The sequence below is a fragment of the Manis pentadactyla genome, chromosome 10 (assembly GCF_030020395.1).
Source record: "Manis pentadactyla isolate mManPen7 chromosome 10, mManPen7.hap1, whole genome shotgun sequence".
Classification (NCBI taxonomy): domain Eukaryota; kingdom Metazoa; phylum Chordata; class Mammalia; order Pholidota; family Manidae; genus Manis; species Manis pentadactyla.
Window position 1 is genome coordinate 68671532 of NC_080028.1, and position 27655 is coordinate 68699186.

A 27655-nucleotide genomic window follows, 5' to 3' on the forward strand; every position below is an offset into this window, starting at 1 on the left:
AGTTTGATATGAAATGCCTGATTGCACAGTTAATTATTTAAATTCAACTGTGCTAAGCACTCCAAAGAAGTATAGGCAGTTTTAAGAGCTTCTAACAGGTGCCCTGACCTGTTTGTGGCTGAGAAAGACCTCTGAGAAAATGAGATTGAACTTAGTCTTGAATATGATGAGGAATTAACTGAGTGGAGGGAGTTTAAACAGAGACAGAAGGTCAGGAGGGACCCTGTGAGAAAGGTACATTGTTCCCATTTTACAAACGAGGAGACCGAGGCTCAGAGCAGGGACGTAACTTGCCTAAGGACACATGGGTATCAAGAGGAGATGCTGGGATTTACATGCAGATCTGTCAGACTCCAGAGCCTGAGGCAGGAAGCCTGAGCAGGCTGTGGTGGCATCCTAGTGCCTGGGGTCAAAGCCCTTCCTTCCCCCTCACAAAGATGGGACTCCACACACTCCCTGTACCCAGGGGCTCACTACCACCAGCTCCTTCTGCTCTCATTTGCTCTGTGCCTCACCTGTCCTGGCATCACCTGTGTGACCCGGGTCTCTATTTCCCCAGCTGTGCAATGAAAGTACCAGGCAACACACTTTCTCAGGCTCCAGACAGTCTGGAATTTTACTACATATAATTCTGACCTTGGGAAACATTCATGAGCCTCATGTCTAGAAAGAAATACACAAATCAATTGAAGGAGCATTCACTGAGCATCGACTCCATGCCAGTAAGATTGGGAGCTGGGGGAATCACAGATGGAGCTCAGACTTCAGGTCTTGGTGGGCGGCAGAGCCCTAAAGAGCTAACTGGATGCTGTTATAGGTACAACAGGAAAATGAACCATATTGTGGCCACACAGAAGGAGTGGCCAAGAAAAGGCTTCCATGACAAGTTTGCAGGGTTCCAGTTGGACATTTGACCTGGGCTTGAAGGGCAAGTGAGAGTCTGCTAAGTGAAGAAGCCTGGGAAGGGCATTCGGAACAGAAGAGACGGCAGGCACACAGTTGTAAAGGGCCAGTGGTGTGCAAAGACTGAGGGCAAGCACACGGTGGCTAGACTGTATGTGGCAGCAGGTGACAAAAGTGAGTTTAAAGCCACCAGCCTGGGTGAGTGCAGAGGCTGATGGTGCAGGTCAGGTGCAGGGGACTCCCAGGCCTGGGCTCTCCCTGCCCTTGTTTCCTTCATCAGATCAGCCCCTGCCATTTTTCAGCCTCCATTGAAATTATCTGGATTATGTGAGCTTCGCCCATCATAAAAGGGGAATGTGTGGCTGTAACAGCATCTTTTGAGGCTGGGGTCTGGTCTGCCAGTTATCGCTGGAGAGACAGGTACTCAGCACACAGAGCTTCATTCTCAAGTTGCTTCTGATCTGCAATGCCCTGGTGACAGGCATAAATTGGAGTCCTTTGTATAGGCCAATTAGAGCTAATTGCTGGAGCAGGGGGTGGGGGGATGTATTTAGGTGGCTTTGGCCCAAGGACTAGCCTTCTCTAGATTGTAGCTTTTCAGAATCCTGGTCTCTGAGTCAGCATCTGCTTGTCCCATTCCTATCTCTTTGGCCGAAGAAGCAGCTGGATGTCGTATAAATAAATCCAGCCTGGGTGGACTCCTCTCCTCCCAGATAGATGGAGGCAGGCTGGGAACTGCTTGCGGGCTCTATTTGAATCACCATGTCTAGAATGATTATGGTCATTCATTAAAGGTTTTCATTGTGTTCCATGGTTCAGGGTTGGGCTTAGAGCTCTGAGTCTCCCTCTGAGAGCAAGAAAACTGTCCTGGAACATTTGGACTCTTTTGCTGTGTAATCTTTTTGCTCTGTTCTGCTTTCTGGGCCTCAGTTTCCCCATTTTCAAAACGAAGGATTCAGGGAAGTGATTTCTGAGACGACGTATTAGTTTTGTATTGCTGCTGTAGCAGTTTACTACCCACTTCTATTGGCTTAAAACAACATCCATTTTCTAAGTCACAGTTCTGGAGGTTAGAAGTCCAGTGGGCTGGGCTGGGTACACTGCTTACGGTCTCACAAGGTCAAAACCAAGGTATCAGCTGGCCTGGGTTTTTATCTGGAGGCGGAGAGAGAATTCACTTTCAAGTGCATTCAGGTTGTTGGCCCACCTCAGTTCCACACAGGACTGGGGCTGTATTTCCTTGCTGGCTATTGGTGGAAACTGCTTTTTGCTCCTGGAAGCTGCCTGCATTCTGTCTCGTGCTTTCCTTGGGGTCCCTGGAAAAAGTCGAGTCTTTCTCACACTTTGAATCTCTGACTCCAACCAGAGAAAGTTTTGTTTTAAAGACCAGTGTAATTTGATTGGCCCACCCAGATAATTCACGATAATCTCCCCATTATAACATCTGTCACTGTAAATATACCTGCAAAATGTCTTTTGCCAAGTAATGCACAGTTTCCATTCATATGTTCCATGATTAGGGTGTAGACATTTTTAAGGCTGTTACTCTGCCTGCAATAGTCTGCCCTCTGAACTCCCAAGATTCATGTCTATCCCAGATGAAGAATTCACTCCAAGTCCCCAAAGTCACCTCCCAGCATCAGCTCAACATCAGCCCAGAAATCCTAGATCTCATCATCTAAACCATCTCAGGCTCATCCAGCCTGGGGCATAATTCCCCTCCATTTGTACACATGGGAACACACAGACAGAAATTATCTGCCCCCAGATACATGGTGGGACCAGTTACAGACATCCTGCTCAAAGAGGGAGAAAATGGAAAACAGAGTTAGCCGACGCTGAGGGGGACTCATACATACCCCTCTCCCAAAACTGTGCAGAAAAAACACAACAGAACCAGCCGCCCAGCCCCTCCTCACCTCTGCAGAGACTGGTGGCTATTTTCTGGCCTTATCTTTGGGGTTTTGGGAAAAACATTTGCACAGCTTTGTACCAGTTAGCTAGAAGCAGTAGAGAATGTGGTTGAGATACAGCAGAAAAGGATTTAGGTAGGATTTAAGATTGATGTTTGCTAAGAAAAGGGATTCTTAGAACCCAGAAAGGAAAAGCATGTATTTCCAGCACCTTCCCTTCACTTTTCTCACCAGGAAGTGAGAAATGCAGATTTTTTACATTAGGTCTGCCACTTAGGAGCTGGGTGGAATTAGGGAATTCATTTCACCCTTCTGAGCCTTGGTCTCCTCCAGTGTAAAGTGGAGATAGTACTGCACACCCCATGGACTTGTGCATATCCAGTGGGAATAATATGTGAAGTGTTTTACAGATCTGGAACTGTTTGCAAGTAGTAGCTGTGTTTGTGTTCTGAGCCCTTCTGTGCCCACCCAGGGAGGCCCCAGGAGGTTTGTCTGCCATGGCACCTTCTCCTCCTCCTTTGGAATATCGCCCCCCATGCTAATTGGATTAACTGACAAGTATCTAGAGGGTGAGGGGGTAGGATCCTATTTTGGGGGGCACAGCACAAGGTGCAGGAGGTCACAATGGCCAGAATCTAGCTACAGGGGAAACCATGGTGTTGGGATGGTCCTCTGAGAGAGAAATTTGACCAGTCAATTTTGGTTCAAAAACCACTTCAAAAATGTTTTATGAAAGGCAACATGCACTCTAAAAATTTAGATCTCTAGGGAAAAAATCAAATTTTGCATGATTAAACTCTTGTTCTCCAGCCCCTTCCCAGGTGTTTATGTGTGTTCAAACACACAGTGATACACAACATACACACATACATATTCATCTCCTGACCCTCTACTTTTTCTGAAATAAGTGGAGGAATATTGTATGTGCTCTTCTGGACCTTGCTCTTATCACTGTAGACATTGTCCCCATTCAAGGCATATAGGTCTGCCCCATTATTATTATTTTTCAGTATCATTAATATACAATACATGAGCAACATTGTGGTTACTAGATTCCCCCATTATCAAGTCCCCCCCACATACCCCATTACAGTCACTGTCCATCAACATAGTAAGATGCTATAGACTCACTACTTGTCTTCTCTGTGTTGTACAGCCCTCCCTGTCCCCCACTACATTATGTGTGCTAATTGTAATGCCCCTTTTCCCCCTTATCCCTCCCTTCCCACCCATCCTCCCCAGTAACTTTCCCTTTGGTAACTGTTAGTCCATTCTTGGGTTCTGTGATTCTGCTGCTGTTTTGTCCTTCAGTTTTTTTCTTTGTTCTTATATTCCACAGATGAGTGAAATCATTTGATACTTGTCTTTCTCCTCCTGGCTTATTTCACTGAGTATAATACCCTCTAGCTCCATCCATGTTGTTGCAAATGGTAGGATTTGTTTTCTTCTTATGGCTGAATAATATTCCATTGTGCACATGTACCACATCTTCTTTATCCACATTCATCTACTGATGGACACTTAGGTTGCTTCCATTTCTTGATTATTGTAAATAGTGCTGTGATAAACACAGGGGTGCATATGTCTTTTTGAAACTGGGCTGCTGCATTTTACTCCTAGGTAAATCCTAGGAGTGGAATTCCTGGGTCAAATGGTATTTCTATTTTGAGCTTTTTGAGGAACCTCCATACTGCTTTCCACAATGGTTGGACTAGTTTACATTCCCACCAGCAGTGTAGGAGGGTTCTCCTTTCTCTGTATCCTCACCAGCATCTGTTGTTCTGCCCCCATTATTTTTAATAAATGCAAAGAATTCCAATATCTATTCACATACTGATGGATAGCTAGGTTGTTTCCAATCTTATGTTCTTCTGAAAATGCTAAAATTAATAACTTTATACATACATTTGCACATATTTACAAATATATCTGAAAGTTAAAAAACAAAGACAATGCCACCATGTGAACATAATCACTGTTAGCATTGGGTTGTATTTAATCTTGTCTTATGTGACTGTATCTAGGGGTTACTTAACATGGAGACAGTTGTTGTGTTGTGCATAAAATCCCTTATCTTGCTTATTTTATTTAACCAGATATTATATTTGCCTATGTTATTAAATGACTTACTAAATTAATAAAAATTGGTATGAGAGGGTCTCCACCAGGCTTTGCAGATACAGCAGCCCTGACGGACCACACATATTCCATTTGAGTGGTTGCGCCCTAATTAATGTACTCATTCCTTTGTGTATTTTGGGTGTTTGTAATAGCTTGCATTGTAAAGAACGCTCAGGTGGACATGTCTCTAATTAAAGCTTTTTCAGCATTTCAGTTTATTTCCATAGGAGAGATGGCAGTGGGAAAAGGGGCTCCATGTTTCTCTCCAATGGGGCTGCACCCACAATCACCTGGGACTGCTCAGGGAGTCCATTAAAACAGGAACTGTGGTTTGGCCAAGAGGCAATGAGGAATAATGGTGACACCTGCTAGTAAAAGCCAAGACAGTGAGATTACAGAGGGAAGGTGCTATGTATGCAGAGTTAATGATTGCCTACGTTTGGGCAAGCTGGCGTGCAAGCACTTGCAGAGCACCAGGATCCATGGGGTTAAATTTGTTTGCTCTGCCCTGATTGGTATCAAATTAGGGATGGCTGTTGAGCAGAGATAGGTTGGTGTGAATAATTCAAGATTCTCAGATTCTAAAAGGACTGCTGGAGGGAAGGAGATGAAGAGGTTCAGTTAAGGAGAAGATGTATTTATTTAAAGGATAAGATTTCAGAAAAGATACAGAAAAAGTCAAACAGCAAAGGACATGGGTATAATCGACAGTTGTCCTTTCTCCCTTATCTGGAGAGGACACAGGGGGGCGGGGCCTCTGTGGATCTGGGTGCTTGAGGAAGTGCTGTCACCAGGCAGCACTGACCCCGTGGGTCTGATGGAGAGGTACCTGGCCCCCAGCAGTCCTCTCCTGCTTGCCTCCCCAGCTCCTAGTCACTGCAGAGTGCTCAGGAGCTCCCCACCCGGCGCACTATGAAGATAGAATTTTTCCCCAAAGAGGTCTCAGGGAATTGCTAAAATCCAGGCATTTGGTTTCCATCTCTTCTTGGCATAGTGCTCAGCCTGACAGCTAAGTTGGGTGTGCTTTTTTCCTGGGAAGACATCCCGAATTGGGGAGCTTAGCTCTCTGGAACCCAGGGAAATGTAACTATATGTCCCCATGTTGATCCAGCAGTGTTCTTGGCCGGGCCCCTGTTGCCCTGTAAGGAGTCCGAGGGGAGCAGCTCCGTCGCCCACAGACCTCAGGATCACAGCCATCCCTCCCCCCTCAGTATGCCACCAGCTGCTGCCTGGTGGCTGGAAACAGCTTTCCGAGAGGGCCGGGCACTTTTCACAGTGGGTGCTTCTCTGATCACCTAGCAGAGCAGGTAGGCAGGTCTCAGGAAGTCCACCTAGCCAGGGGGTTTGTGAGGGCCCCATGGCCTTTCTTCAGCCTGGCTCTTCCCGGCAGGGCCCCAGAGCCTACCTCCAGGCTGTGCCAGCTTGTTGGGACCCGTTTCTCCTAATCTTTCTCTGCTCCCCTTCCATCCATCAAGCAGAATGCTTTCTGGTCCCCTGACAACGTCCTGAGCTATCTGGCTTCCCTGACTTGTTCACGCTCTCCTTTATGCCCAGCTACTCGGTTCCTCTTTCTGCAGGTTCCGAGGCTTTCCAGGGACACTGTTTGGTCCATTTTAAATACCACCTTCTCCTTGAATCCTTCATCGTATCTTCTGGCAATTAGTGGTACCTGATGTCATCTGAATTTTCCCAGCAGTTTATCTGTCCTCCTCCTCTGGCCCCTGGGACTCGGGCCGCCTTCCCTGTGCTGTGGCTGTGTGCACAGCATGGTGCGTAGTTTCCCCACTAGACCAGACTCCTAGTGAGCAGGCTTTCCTCTCCCCACATTCCCTCCCTGTCTAGCAGGGGCACCGCATGTGCAGACCTGTGTGTGGATGTAAAACAGGGCGGTGGTGGGTGGGCAGACACATGGGTAGGTGGCTGGACAGGAGAGGGGACAGTACACACTGGTCCCATGGACTGTGATGTCCATGGTGTCATCTTGCCCAAGACAGATTGCCCCAGGGCACCCCCTGCTGGGTTCCTCCCCACCGTCTCCCTCCCCACTATGAAGATAGAATGCAAGTATATTTTTAAGAGTTTGTTACATTTGTCAAATGAATTTGATGTTTCTTGTTCTTAATTTAAAAATCCTGAGAGCAGAATACTTAGTATTTCTTCAAGACAAATAGAATCTACAGTGAGCTGCCTTTTCCACATGTTCGACATCTTGCCTGATTGGTTTTTGGCCTTTGTAGACTCGGGCTCTCCGGCTCTCCGGCTCTCCGTGAAAGCAAGGGTGCTCATCCTAAACTCAGCACAGCACCCGCCACACAGCAGTCTCTGGAAATCCTGTACTAAATTGCACGGTGGCTGAGCCGAGGAGCCCTTGCGCCTCTGCCGCTTGGAGAGGGCCCTGTAGGTGTGCTAAAGGGGGTTCTCAGCTGGGCAGAAGAGTGAGGCTGGTGTGCCTACCAGATGTCCCCTCTGCTGTGCCCGCCCCCTTTAGTCTTGCAGTCTGGGACCAGGCTCCCCTCTCCCTCTGCAGAGGCTCCCCTGGGGACTGGCACTTACTCAGACCTGGTTGCAGATGGCCCTCCCCACTCAGGCTGTGCAGTAGGCATCACTGGCAGAGCGCAGTCTGGGTGCCAGGCAACTCGCCCTGCTGGGGGGATGTGCCAGGTCCACCCTGCCCCCTCTCCCCACCCACCCCTGCTGTTGAGGAAGTCACAGCCAGCCACTCCCCACCAGGGAGTGGTTTTCCATGGACAAAGCACCAGTTTGGTGGCTGGAAGAAACCCAGGCCTCTTGGGGTCTACACATGTGTCCAGAGAGTTTTTCTAACTTCCTTTGATCCTCACAGCAACTTGGAGGGAGGGAAGGGGTTCTCACCTGGCAATGGAGAAACTGAGGCTCAGAAAAGAGAAGTGGCTTGCCCAAGCTTGCACAGCTAGGGGAGCTGGGATTTGAACCTCAGTGTCTTGACTCTCTTAACTCCAGCATTTCTCAAATCTTAATATGCCATAAAAAAGAAAACTCTTAAAAATGCAGGTTTCTAGGCTCTGTTCCCAGATATTCTGTAGTATGGCCCAGAAATCTGCATTTGTAACAGGTTTCCCCAGATATTCCCAGTTCACTCTCAAAGAAACTCTCCCCTAACCATATGGCTTCTCCTTACATAGCTGCATGGAGAAATTGCCTCCCCCTGGGTCAGCTCCATTCTGGAGGGGAGGCAGCCTCGGAACCAGGCAGACTGGGTGTGAGACTCTGGCTCCGTGGTTGGGCAGCGGCGTGATGTGGAGTTTGCTGTCTCATGTCTCCGCACCTCAGTGTTCTCATTGGTGAAATGGAGCTAATAACTTGTTGGGAGAACTAAGTTAAATAATGTATATAAAGAGCTGTTTATGTTGTGTTTGACTAAAAAAAGAACCCAACTTTCTCCTAAATAAGTCACACACGTATCTCTCTTCATGCCCCTTTTTTGTGGCTTTTCCTTCCTGAAAACCCTTTCCCCCATCTCTCCTCTTAACTAAGTGTTGCTGGTCCGGTCAGTTGTAATAGCCCATGACTAGTGTCTCATTACCTTCTAAGGTGTGCAAGGAAGCCCCCACCCTGGGCTTTGGACAGGTGCTACCTCAGCTCAGGTTCTAACTTCTGTGCCTTCTGGAGTTTGAGAATTAACAGAACTGCCTTAGCTCACTCAGAAAATGCCTAGAACTTCTAGGTTTTGTTTCGGTTTTGGTTTTTCCTTTTCTGTAATTTGTACATGTCAACAAAATCCTCCTGATGCCTCCCACCCACCCACCCAGGTCATTTCCTTTGTAGGGGTTCTGAAGGCAGACCCTGTAGGTTGAGGTAGACTGCAGGAGAGGTTTTATCCAGCTGCATCCTGAGTTCATACTCAGCTTGCTGGCTTCATCAACCCATAACTTACTTTGCTGTGGGAAGTCTGAATTCGAGCTAGAGAAGGTAGACACTCTGGGTTGGAAGGAACTTTGGAGGTCGGGACACCCTGCCCATCGCTGGACACTTCAGTTGTTGATGGGCTGGTGCTTGAGTTCCTCCAGGGATGGGGTTCTCATCTCCCCATGGGAGGCAGTGGCATCACTGCAGTTTTATCTGTTGATTCCTCTTGCTGCTCTGAGAAGTTCAGGAAGTTTCTCCGAACCAGGTAGTCTGGGAGCAAGTGGAGCAGGCAGGGTGAATGTAGTAGCACATCCCATTTACTGAGGCTTGGATGTGCCAGAGTTTATCAAGATAGGCACGCAGACTCTGGAGCAGGGTTATAAGGTGAGCTTGATATCAAACAGCAGATGGGCTCTGGAGTTGGTCACCCCAGCACACTATCTCTTACATAGACTTTACAATTTGATAACTGCCTTAATGCACTTTACGTTCAGACCCTGCAGGCCTGAATGAAGTCCCCCATTCCTCCCTGACTAATGGCAGAATGAATCCTAGAATCTGGAGAGGAGCTATGGCTGAGGTTGGGAGCCAGGTGGTCCAGTGGGTAGAGAGGAAGGATGAAAGGATGCAGAATTGGTTGCTTGGAGGGTAGATTTGGGGCTGGGTGGAGGTACAGAGGTACAGACGACTCAACCGATCAAGTCCTGTAATTTGTTTCAGTAAAGGTGAGTTGCTCTTCCCAGGTGATGATACTTCCAGCTTGCTTCATATAAGATTTGTCTCCTGAATCACTAACTAGGGACAAACTCATCATTTTAATTGAACTGGGGTGCACAGAAGAAAATGTTTCAACTGGTTTAGGGGCTCAGGGTTCCTCCATGGGGGTGGGGGCTGAAAGATGGGATTTGTGAGGACTGACTGCAGGAGGAGGACAATGTGCTGTCCTCAGGGGTTCTGTTTTCCAGCTCTTTGCCTCTTCTCCAGCACTTTCTTGCAGCAGTGGGATTGGAAATACTCATAGAATGGCCTGTGTGATGGGTGGTTTCCCCAGCCTACCACTGTTGTAGACTCTGTCCTGGGCGTGTGGGGAGAGGGCTGTGCCAGCTGGCATTACAGCTGACCTCTCAGAACCCACATTTCAAAGCAATCACGGACAAAAAAAATTAGGCTTAGCTGCACAGCTCATAAATACTCCCAGATACACGGCCACAGGCCCCCCAGAAATGCTCACACAGTACCCTGGGTCCATGGGCGAGTTGCCAGACCTGCCCCCACGCCATCCAGAGTCCTCTGGGGGCATTGCCATGTGAAGGGGAGAATTCTCAGCCTGGGGGTCAGAAACCCAGGTTCTTGTCCTCCATTTCTAATCCCTTCCTGTGGGGCCCTGGGCAGGTCACTCAGCCTCTCTGGGCCTTATTCTCTCCTCTTTGTTGGAAGTGATGATGTCTATGTTACAGGTTGGTGGGAAGAATCACCTGAGGTTAAGTATGCAGAGGTGTTTATAGACTGTAAAATGCTGTGCAGATCTTAGCTGGGCTATAAGGAAATCCTGTAGAGCCCATTCTTAGTGCTTAAGCCGTCAAGTTAAAGACAAATCAGAGGCTAAACTTAGGGTCTCACTTCCCTGGAGGCAGCATGTGTAGTCTCTCTGGAGACAGAGAGTGGTTCCAGGCCTCCTCCACTGCTTCAGGCCTTGGTTTCATCATCCAGGACATGGGGTAGTACTGCCCCACTCGGACACCTGTCGTGAGGAGTGAGCAAGAGATCATGCAGGTGGGTGCTCGGCCAGGGCCTGGTACGCAGGTGCAGCTGTAACACTAACACTGTACCAGGAAGGACTTTGAGAGTTTATCACTGAAGATGAGGTTCTGTGACGATTTGTTGGTGACTGCTGGCCCCTGATTTAAACCCTTAACATACTGATTTGCTTCCCTGCCCAATGTTGTTTGATCTCTCAACAACCCATGAAGTAGGCAGAGCAGAGATTTTCATCTTCATTCTATGGATGAGGGAACTGAGGTACAGAGGAGGGAAGTGGTTTTACTCAAGGCCACAGGCTGAGTCATTGGCAGAACAAGAGTGTCCGGACCCTCAGAACAGCCCTTCTAGCTCTGAGTGATTTTGAGGTTGGAAATCCAATCCCGAAATGCATCCCTGGTGGGCTGTAGCCTGGAGAGCTGGGTCTGTCATGGATAGAGCAAAACATTAAAAAATCAGCAACAATAACATAGTTACTATGTTCCAGGTAACATCCTAGGTGCTTTATGTATATATATCAACTCACTAAATCCTCACAAAACCCCAAGGAAATCTGCACTATTATTTTCCCATTTTACAGATGAGAAAACAGGCACAGAAAACTTGCCCAAGGCTGCACAGCTGGTATGTGGCCAAGAACCAGATTTTGGAAGCCCAGGGGGCTGGCACTGGAGTTCTACCCAGTATTCCCACTTCAGGGTCTCAGCGTGTGACAGTCAGTGCCAAACTGGCCAGGGTGTAGAGATGAGCATTTATAAGCAGTTTGACCAGGCATGTTATGCTGTTGATGTGCTGTGCAGCCTGGGGCAGACATCCTTCCCTACCGCCCCCAGCCTCAGGTTGCCCACCTTTGGCATGGGAGCACTGACTGTCCAGCTATAAAGAAGGTGGCATTTCTCTGGGTCACAGGGAAGGCCTGGGGTGTGCAGTGGCCAGCTTGAGCTCTGGGCCAGCCATTGTGTGCTGGGTTCACAGGCCAGCCATGTGTGACCCCAGCACTGCCAGACCCTCTCTGGGGAGGAAATGTCTGTGTTTAGAGGAAATGATGGACAAGGCTTGGGGAGTGGGTGGAGGAGGGACAGCTGGCCTCCAGCTGCCCTGAACATGGGTCTGGGTGCTGGTGGCAGGGCTGAGGGTGGGTGCCCCTCTTCCGGCCCCAACACCAAGAGTTGTTGTTGAAAGGTCCCACAGTGCAAGCAGCCCTGCCCTTCCCCTACTTCTTCACTCCCAAGTTTGCCACACCCTGCCTGCCCCCAAAACTCCAGGCAGGCACACGTGCTACCTGCCTACAGCTACCTCTATCACCATGAAAAGGCAGAATAATTTGGTCCAGTCCAAAATTACAAAGACAAACCCCAAGAGAGAGCCTGGGGAGATAGACTTCACCAATCTATGTGAAAAAGAATTCAAAATAAAGGTCATAACCATGCTGATGGATCTGCAGAGATACATGCAAGAGCTAAAGGAGCAAGTACAGATGGAGAATACAGAAATAAAACAATCTCTGGAAGGACTTAAGAGCAGACTGGATAAGGTGCAAGAGGCCATTAATGGAATAGAAATCAGAGAACAGGAACACAGAGAAGCTGACACAGAGAGAGATAAAAGGATCTCCAGGAATGAAAGAATATAAAGAGAACTGTGTGACCAATCCAAATGGAATAATATTCGTCTCTCAGACCATAGAGGCCCACAGAACCCCCAACACAAGAGACCCAAGGAGGACAACACCAAGACATATAATAATTAAATGGCAAAGATCAAAGACAAGGACACAATATTAAAGGCAGCCAGAGAGAGAAAAAAGATCACCTACTAAGGAAAACTCATTAGGCTATTAGCAGACTTCTCAACAAAAACCTTACAGGCCAGAAGAGAATGGCATGATATATTTAATGCAATGAAACAGAAGGGCCTTGAACCAAGAATACTGTATCCAGCACGATTATCATTTAAATATGAAGGAGGGATTAAACAATTTCCAGACAAGCAAAGGTTGAGGGAATTTGCCTCCCACAAACCACCTCTGCATGGTATTTTAGAGGGACTGCTCTAGATGGAAGCACTCCTAAGGGTAAATAGATGTCTCCAGAGAAAATGAAATCACAGCAAAGAAAGCAAACCAACCAAATACTAACTAAAGGCAAAAAAATAAAATCAACTACTCACAAAAGGAGTCAAAGGAAACACAAAAGGACACAGAATAAAACACCTAACATATAAAGATTGGAAGAGTAGAAAAAAGAAGGGAGGGAAAGAATCATCAGACTGTGCTTACAATAGCTTAATAAGTGAGTTAAGTTAGACAGTTAAATAGCAAAGAAGCTAACCTTGAACCTTTAGTACCAACAAATCTAAAGCCTGCAATGTCAATAAGTACATATCTCTCCATAATCACCCTAAATGTAAATGGACTGAAGGCACCAATCAAAAGACACAGAGTAATAGAATGGATAAAAAAGCAAGACCCATCTATATTCTGGTACAAGAGGCTCACCTCAAACCCAAAGACATACACAGACTAAAAGTGAAGGGATGGAAAAAGATATTTCATGCAAACAATAGGGAGAAAAAAGCAGGTGTAGCAGTACTGGTATCAGACAAAACAGACTTCAAAACAAAGAAAATAAAAAGAGATAAAGAAGGACATTACAAAATGATAAAGGAGTCAGCATAACAAGAGGATATAGCCATTATAAATGTATATATGCACCCAATACAGGAGCACCAACATATGTGAAACAAATACTAACAGAATTAAAGGAGGAAATAGAATGCAATGCATTCATTTTAGGAGACTTCAACACACCACTCACTCCAAAGGACAGATGCACCAGACAGAAAATAAGTAAGGACACAGAGACACTGAACAACACATTAGAACAGATGGACTTAACAGACATCTACAGAACCCTACACCAAAAAGCAGCAGGACACACATTCTTCTCAAGTGCACATGGAACATTCTCCACAATAGATCACATACGAGGCCACAAAAAGAGCCTCAGTAAATTCAAAAAGATTGAAATTCTACCAACCAACTTCTCAGACAACAAAGGCATAAAACTAGAAATTAATTGTACAAAGAAAACAAAAAGGCTCACAAACACATGGAGGCTTAACAACATGCTTCTAAATAACCAATAGATCAATGACCAAATTAAAACAGAGATCAAGCAATACATGGACACAAATGACACTGAGAGCATAAAGCCCCAACTTCTGTGGGACACAGTGGAGGCAGTTCTAAGAAGAAAATTCATAGCAATCCAGGCCTACCTAAAAAAGAAAGAACATTCCCAAATGAATAATTTAGTCAAAATTATTGAAACTGGATAAAGAAGAACAAATGAAGCTCAAAGTCAGCAGAAGGAGGGACATAATAAGGATCAGAAAAGAAATAAATAAAATTGAGAACAATCAAACAATAGAAAAAAATCAATGAACCCAAGAGCTGGTTCTTTGAGAAAATAAACAAAATAGATAAGCCTCTAGCCAGACTTATTAAGAGAAAAAGAGAATCAACACACATCAACAGAATCAGAAATGAGAAAGGAAAAATCATGATGGACCCCACAGAAATACAAAAAATTATTAGAGAATACTACAAAAATCTATATGCTAACAAGATACAAAACCTATTAAGAAATGGACAACTTCCTAGAAAAATACAACCATCCAAGACTGACCAAGGAAGAAACAGAAAATCTAAACAGACCAAATACCAGCATAGAAATTGAAGCAGTAAGCAAAAAACTACCCAAGAACAAAATACCTGGTCCAGATGGATTCACGGCTGAATTTTATCAGACATATAGAGAGCACATTATACCCATTCTCCTTAAAGTTTTCCAAAAAATAGAAGAGGAGGGAATACTTCCAAACTCATTCTATAAAACCAGCATCACTCTAATAGCAAAACCAGGCAAAGATACCATGAAAAAAGAAAATTACAGGCCAATATCCCAGATGAACATGGATGCAAAAATACTCAACAAAATATTAGCAAACTGAATTCAAAAATACATGAAGAGGATAATACACCATGACCAAGTGGGATTCATCCCAGGGATGCAAGGATGGTACAACATTCGAAAATCCATCAACATCATCCACCACATCAACAAAAAGAAGGACAAAAACCACATGATCATCTCCATAGATGCTGAAAAAGCCTTTGATATAATTCAACATCCATTCATAATAAAAAACTCTCAACAAAATGGGCACAAAGGGCAAGTACCTCAACATAATAAAGGCCGTATATGACAAACCCACAGCCAACATCATACTTAACATTGAGAAGCTGAAAGCTTTTCCTCTAAGATCAAGAACAAGACAGGGATGCCCACTCTCTCCCCTGTTATTCAATATAGTACTGGAGGTCATACCCTCGGCAATCAGACAAAACAAAGAAGTACAAGGCATCCAGTTTGGGAAAGAAGAATTCAAACCCTCACTATCTGCAGATGACATGATATTGTACATAAAAAACCCTAAAGACTCCATCCCAAAACTACTAGAACTGATATCAGAATACAGCACAGTTGCAGGATACAAAATTAATATGCAGAAATCTGTTGCTTTCCTATACACTAACGATGAATTTAACAGAAATAGAAAACAGGAAAACAATTCCATTCACAATGGCATCAAAAAGAATGAAATACCCAGGAATAAAACCAACTAAGGAAGTGAAAGACCTATACCCTGAAAACTACAAGACACTCTTTTTTTTTTTTTTTTATTGAAGGGTAGTTGACAACAGTATTGCATTACATTAGTTTCAGGTGTACAACACAGTGATTCAACATTTATATACATGATAATTCTAGGTACCAGGTATCACCATACCAGGTTGTTACAATATTTTGACTATATTCCTTATGCTATACATTACATCCTGGTTACTTATTTATTTTACAATTGGAAGTGTGTTTATATATATATATATGTATATATATATTTTGTGAGGGCATCTCTCATATTTATTGATCAAATAGTTGTTAACCACAATAAATTTCTGTATAGGGGGGTCAATACTCAATGCACAATCATTAATCCACCCCAAGCCTAATTTTCGTCAGTCTCCAATCTTCTGATGCATAACGAACAAATTACAAGACACTCTTAAGAGAAATTAAAGAGGACACTAACAAATGGAAATTCATCCCATGCTCTTGGCTAGGAAGAATTAATATTGTCAAAATGGCCATCCTGCCTAAAGCAATCTACAGATTCAATGCAATGCCCTTCAAAATACCAACAAGATTCTTCAATGAACTGGAACAGATAGTTTTAAAATTCATATGGAACCGCAAAAGACCCAAATAGCCAAAACAATCCTGAGAAAGAAGAATAAAACAAGGGACATCTCGCTTCCCAACTTCAAGCTGTACTACAAAGCCACAGTAATCAAGACAATTTGGTACTGGCACAAGAAAAGACCCACAGACCAGTGGAACCGAATAGAGAGTCCAGACATTAACTCAAACATATACAGTCAATTAATATATGCTAAAGGAGCCATGGACATACAATGGGGAAATGACAGCCTCTTCAAGAGCTGGCGTTGGCAAAACTGGACAGCTACATGTAAGAGAATGAAATTGGATCATTGTCTAACCACATACACAAAAGTAAATTCAAAATGTATCAAAGACCTGAATGTAAGTCATGAAACCATAAAACTCTTAGAAAAAAACATAGGCAAAAATCTCTTGGACATAAACATGAGCAACTTCTTCCTGAACATAACTCCCTGGGCAAGGGAAACAAATAAAGAATGAACAAGTGGGACTATATCAAGATGAAAACTTTCTGTACAGCAAAGGACACCACCAAGAGAAAAAGGCATCCTACAGTATGGGAGAACATATTCATAAATGACAGATCTGATAAAGGACTGACATACAAAACATATAAAGAGCTCACACACCTCAACAAACAAAAAGCAAATAATCCAATTAAAAAATGGGCAGAGGAGCTGAATAGACAGTTCTCTAAAGAAAAAACCCAGATGGCCAACAGGCACATGAAAAGATGCTCCACATTGCTAATCATCAGAGAAATGCAAATTAAAACCACAATGAGATATCACCTCACACCAGTAAGGATCGCCACCATCCAAAAGACAAACAACAACAAATATTGGCGAGGTTGTGGAGAAAGGGGAACCCTCCTACACTGCTGGTGGGAATGTAAATTAGTTCAACCATTGTGGAAAGCAGTATGGAGGTTCCTCAGAATGCTCAAAATAGAAATACCGTTTGACCCAGGAATTCCACTCCTAGGAATGTACCCTAAGAATGTGGCAGCCCAGTTTGAAAAAGACATATGCACCCCTATGTTTATCGCTGCACTATTTACAATAGCCAAGATATGGAAGCAACCTAAATGTCCATCAGTAAATGAATGGATAAAGAAGATGTGGTACATATACACAATAGAATATTACTCAGCGATAAGAAAAAAACAGATCCTACCATTCGGAACAACATGGATGGAGCTAGAGGGTATTATGCTCAGTGAAATAAGCCAGGCGGAAAAAGACAAGTACCAAATGATTTCACGCATATGTGGAGTATAAGAACAAAAGAAAACTTAAGGAACAAAACAGCAGCAGAAGCACAGAACCCAAGAATGGACTAACAGTTACCAAAGGGAAAGGGACTGGGGAGGACGGGTGGGGAGGGATAAGGGCAGGAAAAAAGAAAGGGGGCATTACGATTAACATATATAGTGTGGGGGGGCATGGGGAGGGCGATGCAACACAGAGAAGATAAGTAGTGATTTTACAGCATCTTACTACACAGATGGACAGTGACTTTGAAAGGGTATGTGGGGGGGACTTGGTGAAGGAGGGAGCCTAGTAAACATAATGTTCTTCATGTAATTGTAGATTAATGATACCAAAATAAAAAAAAGTGAGTGAAACTTACTTGAAGTTTTATTAAAAAAAATGAACAAGTGGGACTATATCAAGCTGAAAACCTTCTGTACAGCAAAGGACACCACCAAGAGAACAAAAAGGCATCCTACAGTATGGGAGAATATATTCATAAATGAAAGATCTGATAAAGGGTTAACATCCAAAATATATGAATAGCTCATGCACCTCAACGAACAAAAAGCAAAAAACCCAATTAAAAAATGGGCAGAGGAGGTGAAGAGTCACTTCTCCAAAGAAGAAATTCAGATGGCCAACAGGCACATGAAAAGAAGCTCCACATTGCTAATCATCAGAGAAATGCAAGTTAAAACCACAATGAGATATCACCTCACACCAGTAAGAATCACCACCATCTAAAAGACAAACAACAACAAATGTTGGTGAGGTTGTGCAGAAAGGAGAACCCTCCTACACTGCTGGTGGGAATGTAAAGTAGTTCAACCACTGTGGAAAGCAGTATTGAGGTTCCTCAAAAAGCTCAAAATAGAAATACCATTTGACCCAGGAATTCCACTCCTAGGAATTTACCCTAAGAATGCGGCAGCCCAGTTTGAAAAAGACATATGCACCCCTATGCTTATCGCAGCACTATTTACAATAGCCAAGAAATGGAAGCAATCTAAGTGTCCGTGAGTAGATGAATGGATAAAGAAGATGTGGTACATATACACAATGCAGTATTATTCAGCCATAAGAAGAAAACAAATCCTACCATTTGCAACAACATGGATGGAGCTAGAGGGTATTATGCTCAGTGAAATAAGCCAGGTGGAGAAAGACAAGTACCAAATGATTTCACTCATCTGTGGAGTATAAGAACAAAGAAAAAAATGGAGGAAAAAAAAAACAGCAGCAACACAGAACCCAGAAATGGATTAACAGTTACCAAAGGGAAAGGGGCTGGAGAGAATGGGTGGGAAGGGAGGGATAAGGGGGGAGGAAGAAAGGGGGCATTACGAATAGTATGCATAATGTGGGGGGGGCATGAAAGGTCTGTGCAAATCAGAGAAGACAAGTAGTGATTCTACTGCATGTTACTATTCTGATGGACAGTGACTGTAATGGGGTTTGTGGGGGGGACTTGGTGATGGGGGGGTCTAGTAAACATAATGTTCCTCATGTAACTGTAGATTAATTATACCAAAAATATACAAAAAGACATAATGTCTGAAAATTGTTCTCAAGTAGTTTAGAAAAATAATAATGTTTCTCTCTCCTATAAATATATACATAAAAATAAATAAATAAATAGAATCAGGGTCTCAGCATTTATAACTTTTAGTCAACTGCACAGTATTTTGTTTGTTTTTAATATCTTTTTTTTTTTTTAAGCAGAGTAAATGATTCATGTAAAGTTGCTTTCTTGAAGAGAGAAAATGTGCAGGCGACCTCAAGGGAGAGAGGCGCCTTGAAAGGTATAAGTTTTATTTGAAGAGAGAAAGTGCACACTTAGAGAAAGGGGAGTGTGGGCTACTTTGGGGACAGGGGCACGCTGAAACCTTTTGAAAAATTAAAAAGTGTGGGTGACCTCAGAGAGGGAAGCCAATATTTTTTATCTTTAAAAAAATCTTTTTCTCTTTTATACTTCTGAATACAAAGCCAATATGAAAAGCCACAGCTGTCCCAGGGTTTAGTGGGTGAAAACACATTCACGTGAATGGACCCTGATGCAGCAGTCCCAACTCTGGAAATGTTTTCTATGTGCAAGGGTGAAAAGCTGTCCTTTCCAGCATGTTTGCAGTAGCTCCAAACTTGAAACAACCTAAATATCCCTCAACAGGGAAATGATTAGCTAAGTAATAGTATATCAATATTATGGAATAATATGCAGCTATTAAAGGAGTGAAAGAGACAAGGCACCAACATAGAAATACATTTATAATATATGGTAAAGCAGGGAAAGAACAATGAAGTAGTGGTGGAATAAACAGTAAATCAATCTCTCTTATACAATCCTATTTCTTTAAAAGTATCTAGTTTTTCCCTCTCTCTGGAATGCTCTTCCCCTAGACCTTCACCTCTAGCTCATTCACATTCAACTCAGATACTGTGTCCTCAGCTCAGAGGCCTCTCCTAGCCACCCTGGCCCTCTCTACTTTCACTCTCTACCTTCTTACCTAGTTTTATTTGTTCACAGCACTTACACAATCTGAAATTCCTACTGGTTCCCATGCTTACTGCCCTTCTCCTTCTAGCAGAAAATTAATCGCATCAGACTGTGCTCCAGTCACCTGCATCATTGCCTGGCGTGGATAAAGTGCTCAGTAAACATTTGGGAGAGAAAGAGACACATGCATCTTTTTGTACTTTTTTTAAAACTTTTAGAAATGTGGACAGTTAAATATTAAACAGTTAATGGAAGGTGTATTTGTGGAGTGGGATTGGATGTGGAGAGGAGAGCAGCTGGGAGAAGAAGAAAGTGCAACTTTGTACTTATACTATTATGTTTGGGTTTTCCTACAATAAGCAAATTGCTTTTTTCAAAAACTTTTTAATGAGGTGAAATTTATATAACATAAAATTAACCACTTTAAAGTGAACAAGTCAGTGGTGTTTAGTGTAATCACAATGTTTGTGCAGCTACCACCTTCATCTAGTTCCCCAACATTTTCACCGTGGCACAAGGTCTCCTGTAATCATTATATGAATGCTTCCCATTCCCATGGGAACACGCTCCCCTTTCTCCTGTCCTCCTTGTCCCCATATCCACCAATCTCATTTCTATCTCTAGGATTCACCCATTCCAGTCATTTCATACTAATGGAATCAAATAATAGATAATCTTTTGTGTCTGGCTGCCTTCACCAGCATCATATTTTCACGGTTCATCCATGTTGTAACAGGTGTAAGAGCTTCATTCCTTTTTATGGCCAAATAATATTCCATGGATGTACCACTTCTTATTTATCCATTCTTCCATTGATGAGCAACTTGCTTTTGTAACTTAAATACATTAAAAATAAAAGAAAGGATAAACAGGTGAATCACAGTAAGGTATATAGTCTACTTACTTGTATCAGGGCAATGTCAATTTCCTGGTATTGATAGTGTATTATAGTTACATAAGATGTTACCAGTGTGGAAAGTGGGGTGATGGGGGACCTCTTATAATATTTTTGCAATTTTTTGGGATTCTATAATAGTTTCCAACTAAAAGTTAGAAAGTTAAAAATGCTCATGCCAACAAAAAAGGCAAGTTTTCTGAACAAGCAAAGCCTGTTTATAATTAAATAGACTTTAGCCTTGATTCCTAAGTCGTTACTGAAGGTTTTTTCTGCCTTCCTTAATTAAATTTGTTTGGGCCATGGGTAGCCCTGGGGAAAGAGGGTCTTCTTTTCACTTTGAGAATTTTATAAATATAGAACAGTATCAAGAATCACAAACACATACCTATGTAGAATCCCCAGATTGTCAATTGTTAACATCTGATCACCTTGTTTTATTTTTTAAGATCAGAAATAAAACAATTCTAATATGTATATTGCCTCTTTTACTCCCATCCCAGTCAAATTCTACCCTCCCCTAAAGGCTATCATGTATGAAATGTGATCCATCTAATCTACTTAAAACATTCACATATACAACATATAAATGAATGAAAATCACCATAGTGTTTTCAAATTGATATATACTACATAAAACATGCTTTTCACATCATGTGTTTGTCTCTTAACTGTGATAGAGTAACTCCATCAATATTTATACCTATTCTTTATTCACCCATTTCCCTTTTAGGCTTTTAGGTTATTTCCAAATTTTTGTTATACCCACAGTACTTGTACAAGTGTCTGGATACTGTCAGAAGCAAGTTACAGAAATTTAACTGGATTTAACCAGAATAAGTGTATTATCTTACATAACCATGTTAAAAAACAAAATTCAAGTGAATAAATTTTAAAGACCTAATTGGCACTATTCAACAATTCATGAATCGGGCAGCATCCAGTGGAGCAGATAGAAAGGAGCTCTGGGGAGTTAAACCAAATGAACGACTTTTATGGACAGAAGGGAGCAAGAATAAAGCCATTACACTAGGAACTGGTGTGTTGGTGTGGCAAGGTTTATGCCCTGAGGGATGGCAGGGGTCTATCAGGCAGGGTATATCACTAGTGTTGGCCAGGTGAGTCCTGACTGACTGGTTTCAGATCACATTTCTGGGGGAGCTAAAATTGTAACTAAGTCTCAGTTTGGTTATGTGGGGCTTAGCATAAATTACTCCACTTTGGGCCTATTGTCCTGTTTCTAACAACTATAAGCCCTCAGATAAGACTGACTTGAATCCCTTGCATAGGGAGCTTAATGACCTCAAGGGCTTACATCTTTCCATCTGTCTGCTCCCCTGCGTCTTGGCTTCATCCTCAGGCTGGTTCCCAGATGGCTAGAGTCCTAGATGTTAGGTCCCGGGAAGCAAGGGAGTGCATTTCATCCTGCAGCTGTCTTCTAGGATCAGGAAACTTTTCTCAGAAGCCCACCAGGAGCTGTCTCCCCCAATGACCTGAATTGGGTCACATACCCAATTTTGAAAAGGAAATCTCTCTCCTTATTGTGGTAAAATACACATAACATCTTATTGTTTTCCTCATTGGCTGTACCATTACACATTCTCAACCATTTCGCACAAGCATTCTGAATTCTCCACATCCTCTCCAGCACTTGTTATTTCCTGTTTTGTTTGTTTTTAGTAATAGCCATCCTAATGGATGTGAAGTGGTATCTCCCTATGCAAAGGGGATCTCTTAAACCAGTGGTTTACACTGCTGGTTGTACATTAAAATCACCCCAGGAAATTTTACACCTAACCCACTTCTAGACTCTGATTTAATGGGCATTGGTTAGGACCTAGGCATTGATACATTTTAAATACACCCCACTGTAGGGCCTTTGATTGAAGCCAAGCTTGAGAACCACTAGCCAGAGACAAATCTTCCAGCAAAAAATGGATGTTGGGGAATCAATTGCAGCATTGAATACTACTCAGAAGTAAAATTCCTGAGTCCTCAGTTGGGTTTCTGTACTTACTTTGTAGAGCCAAGTCCGAATTATTCCTAGAAATTTAGAACCAGAAGTAAGTAGCCTGTTAATCCAGGTAACTATCAGGGACAGAAAATACACTGCTTGCTGCTTAATTTCCTCACACAGCAAACTATTTTTTTGTCTGAATTGGCAACAAACACTGTGCTAAGCTAACTGGCTCTGCACTTTGGCCAGACTTTATCATTTCATGTGGTTTGTTTGTTTTTAACAGCTTTATTGAGATTTAATTCACATGTCCCACAATTCACCCACTTAAAGCATCCAACTCAATGGTTTTTAGTATAGTTGTTGTGGAACTGTCACCAAATTCCGTGGCATTTCTTTCTTTCTGTCTGTCTTTTTTTTTTTCAGTCTTCACTAACAGAAATGCAATTTGGAACAAAAGGATCCAAAAGCTGACATCGAGTGGAACAGAAGCAGGAATGAGGAGTCTTGATGAGACACAAAATACACACACAATTCTTCACAAAGAAGAATGCACTGTGCAAAATAAAATAACAGCAATGGAAGACTGAATCTACAGCTGATGACGGTGATGACATTGTTACAACTCAGTGATGTCAACCTGAACACAACATTGAACCTGAGAGCTCTCCTGACGAGTCAGTCACTGAGTCCTTCTGCTGAAATTGGCTTCCTCCCCAGCTCCCTGTGTGTTTAACCACCTTTTCAATGAACTGCTGTGAAAACCAGTTGTTCCAGTTTCCCCTGGAATGAGACGCTTCTGTCAGTAAATCTTCTGCGTCACTTTGCACCCTCATTTTCCAACACCATCCATCCACCAGGAGGAAATGCTCATATATCGAGATTTTAGCAATGTAGTCCGGGGGCCTTTTGTGGCTAAAATCCAGGAGGTTTAAGGGTCGCTGACCCACCCCCACCTCCCGGGTGTCCCCATAAATGTTTTTTTACCCCCAAATAGAATGGAGCTACTGGGACTAGCCTCAAAGCTCCATGTCCTTGGCCAGCACGGCCCAGCCCTGTTCCCTGGATTAGTAGAGTTGGGCCATTAAAAGGTGTCTAAATGGGAGCAGCTTCCAGGTTGCTTTGGCTTATTGATTTACATTTGAAATGGCTGCCTAATTGCTAATGATTATCTCACTGCATTATTCCTGAGGTATTAACATATTGCTTATTATGATTTTACACCATCTTAGGTGTAAACCTGGTAACTTTCAATCCAGGGTCCTGGCACAGATTCACAGAGGCCTTATTGGGGAAGGTGTGTTGTGGGTGAGCAAAGGAAAACTCCAGCTAGGTTCAGTAGTTTTAAGCTGCACAGCTAACCTATTAAATAATGTATATATTACACAAATGTGTAATAATAACAATTATAAGTTATTAATGAACTATCATATTAAAAAATTTTTTTTTATTTTTAGAATTGTAAATATACCTTGCAAAATTTACTTTATCAGTTTTTAACTGTACAATTCAGTATCATTAAGGACATCCACATTGCTCTGCAAGCATCACCACCATCCATCTCCAGAACTTTTTCATCATCCCAAACTGAAACTTTGTAAACAGTAACTCCCCATTCTTCCTTCCCGAACCAGCCCCTGGTAAGCTCTATTTAATTTTCTGTATCTATTAATTTGCCTTAGCATATTTTTAAGCATGTTGTAGACTATATCAGAAGGAAATAAGGCTGAATAATATTCAAAGAATGTATATACAGCCTTTTATTTATTCATCTGGGCATGGATACTTGATGATTTCCTTTTCTTTTTGGCTATTGTGAATAATGCTGCTATGAACATTGGTGTACAAAATATCTATTTGTGTCCCTGTATTCAAATCTTTTGGATATATGCCCAGATGTGGAGTTGCTAGGTCAAATGGTCATTATCTTTAATGTAACTTCAAAATATATTTATCTTTAATGCTACTGCAGTCCTGAAGGTCTGCATGTATTACCTCCATTGTCAAGGGGAGAAAGCAGAGTTCAGAAACATTGTATGCCTTGAACCAAGGTCAGACTGTAAAGTCAGGGCTCATTCTCCACACCCAAACACAATTCTAACATCACACTGGTGTATCTTGCATAGGAACTCAATCAGAAATTGCATAAGCCAGCTCTTGTAAAGAATGTCTTTAAACAAATAAGCTGTTTTCTGATTCATTGGATAAAAAACAAACCTCTGGTTTAAAAATGTCAGTGAATACATCAGGACAGCTGAATATTCTAAAAATGTCACTGATTCAAACTATGTCACGATCAACTTCCGAAGATGATTGGAAGCATTTTATAATAAAGTTGTAGAGACAGTAACACCAATAGACATAAATTAGAGAAAAGCAGAAACCAAGGATAAAAAAGGGAAAAGTAAGAGAAAAAGATATCCAGATTTGTTGATTGAAGAAGGCTATATGGACTAATAGTTATAGTTAACTCTAAGTTCCTGAGCACACAGGTAAAAGAGAAACAGTGGATTATGTACCTCTCTTTGGCAGCAGAGTATACAATAGTTCATTTGGTCCTTCATTCATTTTATTTCAATTTATTGTGAGGCTACTCAGGGCCAACACACTTTTTCCTGATCCTGAAGTCATTTCCTAGAGGTTGATGTTAGCCTAACCAACATAACACAACCTACAATGTTGCTGTTACACTTTCCCTTCCTGACTTCTGACCTCCCCATATGTGATTGGTCTCCATTATTGATATCACCTTGGTTGAGGTCATGACAAGCATTGGAGCCTGCTCAAGCAACCAGATGAGACATTTACCAGTGTATGGTTCTACATAAGCCTAATATGCAGTTTTCAGGACATGAGTGACATTAGAAATTGTCCCTATGCTCAGTTCCTTTCTCTGTAATTATTCTTGCATCATTGATTCACCCACAGCTGTCTAGTCCTCTCCCTTCTGTCATGGGACTTCCTCCACCAGAGAGCACTAATATTCTGAGAAGTAGTAAAAGATGGAAAAGGAGCTTGCACTAAGAATTGCTGATTACCTTTTGTAGCTTGGTTTCCACCCCATCTACTCTTTTCTTAATTTTTTATTCTAGAAGAGGAAGGGAAAGAGGGCATGATGTTAGCTGTATATGTAACATTTTATTTATTTAGTTTGTTAGTTTAAAAGGGACATGGTGCAAATATTGCAGAATATTTTCATTTTTTAACTCTAACTGATGGATATATAGATGTCTCCTAAGTTATTTCTCTGCCATTTTTGTGTTTGAAATACTTCATAGTTTTTAATTCATATTTGCATAACAATAGAAATCTATGCAAGGTATTTTTTTCTTAGATGCTAATGGTTATGTTTGAGTTTTTTCAGTTTTATTGATGTATAACTGACAAATAAAAATGTAATATATTCAAAGTGTACAATGTAATGATTTGATACACATATATAATTTTGAAATGATTACTGCAATCAAGTTAATTAATACATCGATCACATCACAGTTACCTTTTTCTTTTGGTTTGTTTCCAGTGAAAAAGCTCTATGTAAAGTTTAAGGGTAGGGCAGAGCAGGGAATACTTACCTTTTTTAGGGGAATATCCGTGAAGGCTTCTCTAAGGAGATGACCCCTTAGCTGGGTTCTGAAAGGTGGATAGGAGTTCACCAGAGGAAATGATGCTCAATATTAACTCTGCATAAAATGCATGTTCAATTACTAGAGACTTAAGGGAAGGATATGGCCATAATTCTTACCATGAAATAAGATTTTACTTATTTAAAATGACCTAATTATTGAAGATAGCAGAATATGGCACCCCAAAATATGCCATCTTGGCATAAGGATTATTTTGAACTGAAAGCAATTGATAAAGAGCATATACAGAAAAATCTCTCTGTCCTTTGCCTATTTGCATAAAAGTGGGACATAAACTTGTAAGGGTGTCTTCCCTCCTCTCACTTCAGGAAAAAGTTAATCACTGGAGACAACTTCAGACTCTTATCAGCACCAGAGGAATCTACATAACAAACCTGCTAAAAACTAGTCCTTATCTACCCTGAATTTCCACATATATTTACGTTTAGCATTTCTCAGTTACAGAGGTACACAGAGTGACAGAAGTTTCAGTCATCCAAGGTGCACAGTCACGGCAGAGCTGAAGCAAGGCCTTGTTTCGGCTCCCATGTTATAAGCAATTGTTCTTTTCTGGAAAAGAGGGGTACAAACTATCTGAAATTGTCCCACATATCTGTGGCTTCCTGTTTAGTGTCACTCATTTCTGAGCATTAGGAGTATAAATGCTCTGAAGGTGGCTTCCACATTCTGTGCCATCTCCCAGCAGGCACATAGTCAGTTGTGTGGCATTGATGGAACACAATGACTGGGAAAGTCAGGTGGCTGGTACTCAGGAGGGAGGGTCAAGAGCTGGGAGAGCCCATTGACTGGATTCTGGGAAGTGTGACAGATGGGAGTAGAAGAGATGATGTAAGCCTGGCAGCTAGCAGGCAGAGAATCCAGGCCTGGGTGGTGTGGGACTAATCCAGAAATTTTCCATGCTGTTCTGATGACATGGACTGGGACAGATGCTTACATGTATGGACTTCTGAGTATTTACTAAGACAGCCAGAATGTATTCTGCGGGTAGGCCAGTCAGCAATCAACCAATGGCATCCACTGAGTGGGCTGCTTTCATGACTCAGATGCTGTGTTTAGCTTTTGGTTTACGTATCTCTTAATCCACATGGATGCTCTGTAGGATGGGATTATCCCCTCAAACAAGTGAAATTACTGGTGCACAATCTCAGAGCTATCCAATGGCAGAAACAGAATCCACCCCATGACACTCTGATTCCAGACCAGGACTCCTTAACCACCACAACTGCTTCTCAGCTCCAGTCTTTCTGTTTTTTGGGGTTTGTTATATCTGTGCTTGCCATCTGTACTATAATTTGGTTCATGTTTTTCTTTAAAATAATATCCTTTTTTCACCAAATTTATTTTAAAAGGAAGCTTTATTACTACTGTAAATGGAAAACAAGTGTCCCTTACCACAGAAAGAAGATAATTTTGAAAATACACACAAAGGAGACGCAATGTTATTACATTTTGGCCAGATATTATTGCCTGCTGGAGGTGCACTCTCTCTTGGTTCACAGGCTGTGAGCAAGCCTTGA

The 27655-nt window shown here is 42.4% G+C and overlaps 1 protein-coding gene, 1 long non-coding RNA gene and 1 pseudogene across 2 annotated transcripts in view; 2 read left to right on the plus strand and 1 right to left on the minus strand.

Annotated features, from left to right (window-relative positions):
- LOC118928520 (FYVE, RhoGEF and PH domain-containing protein 5-like) overlaps positions 1 to 27655 on the plus strand; it is a 368415-nt gene that overhangs the window by 291048 nt on the left and 49712 nt on the right.
- The window catches only part of LOC118928521 (FYVE, RhoGEF and PH domain-containing protein 5-like), an 86155-nt pseudogene that overhangs the window by 17725 nt on the left and 40775 nt on the right, over positions 1 to 27655 (plus strand).
- Positions 8248 to 26174, minus strand: LOC130679111 (uncharacterized). The gene is made up of 3 exons (XR_008992098.1): positions 26067 to 26174; positions 25530 to 25579; positions 8248 to 11005 (listed from the first exon to the last, which is right to left on the minus strand). It is a non-coding gene; the product is annotated as an uncharacterized LOC130679111 (long non-coding RNA).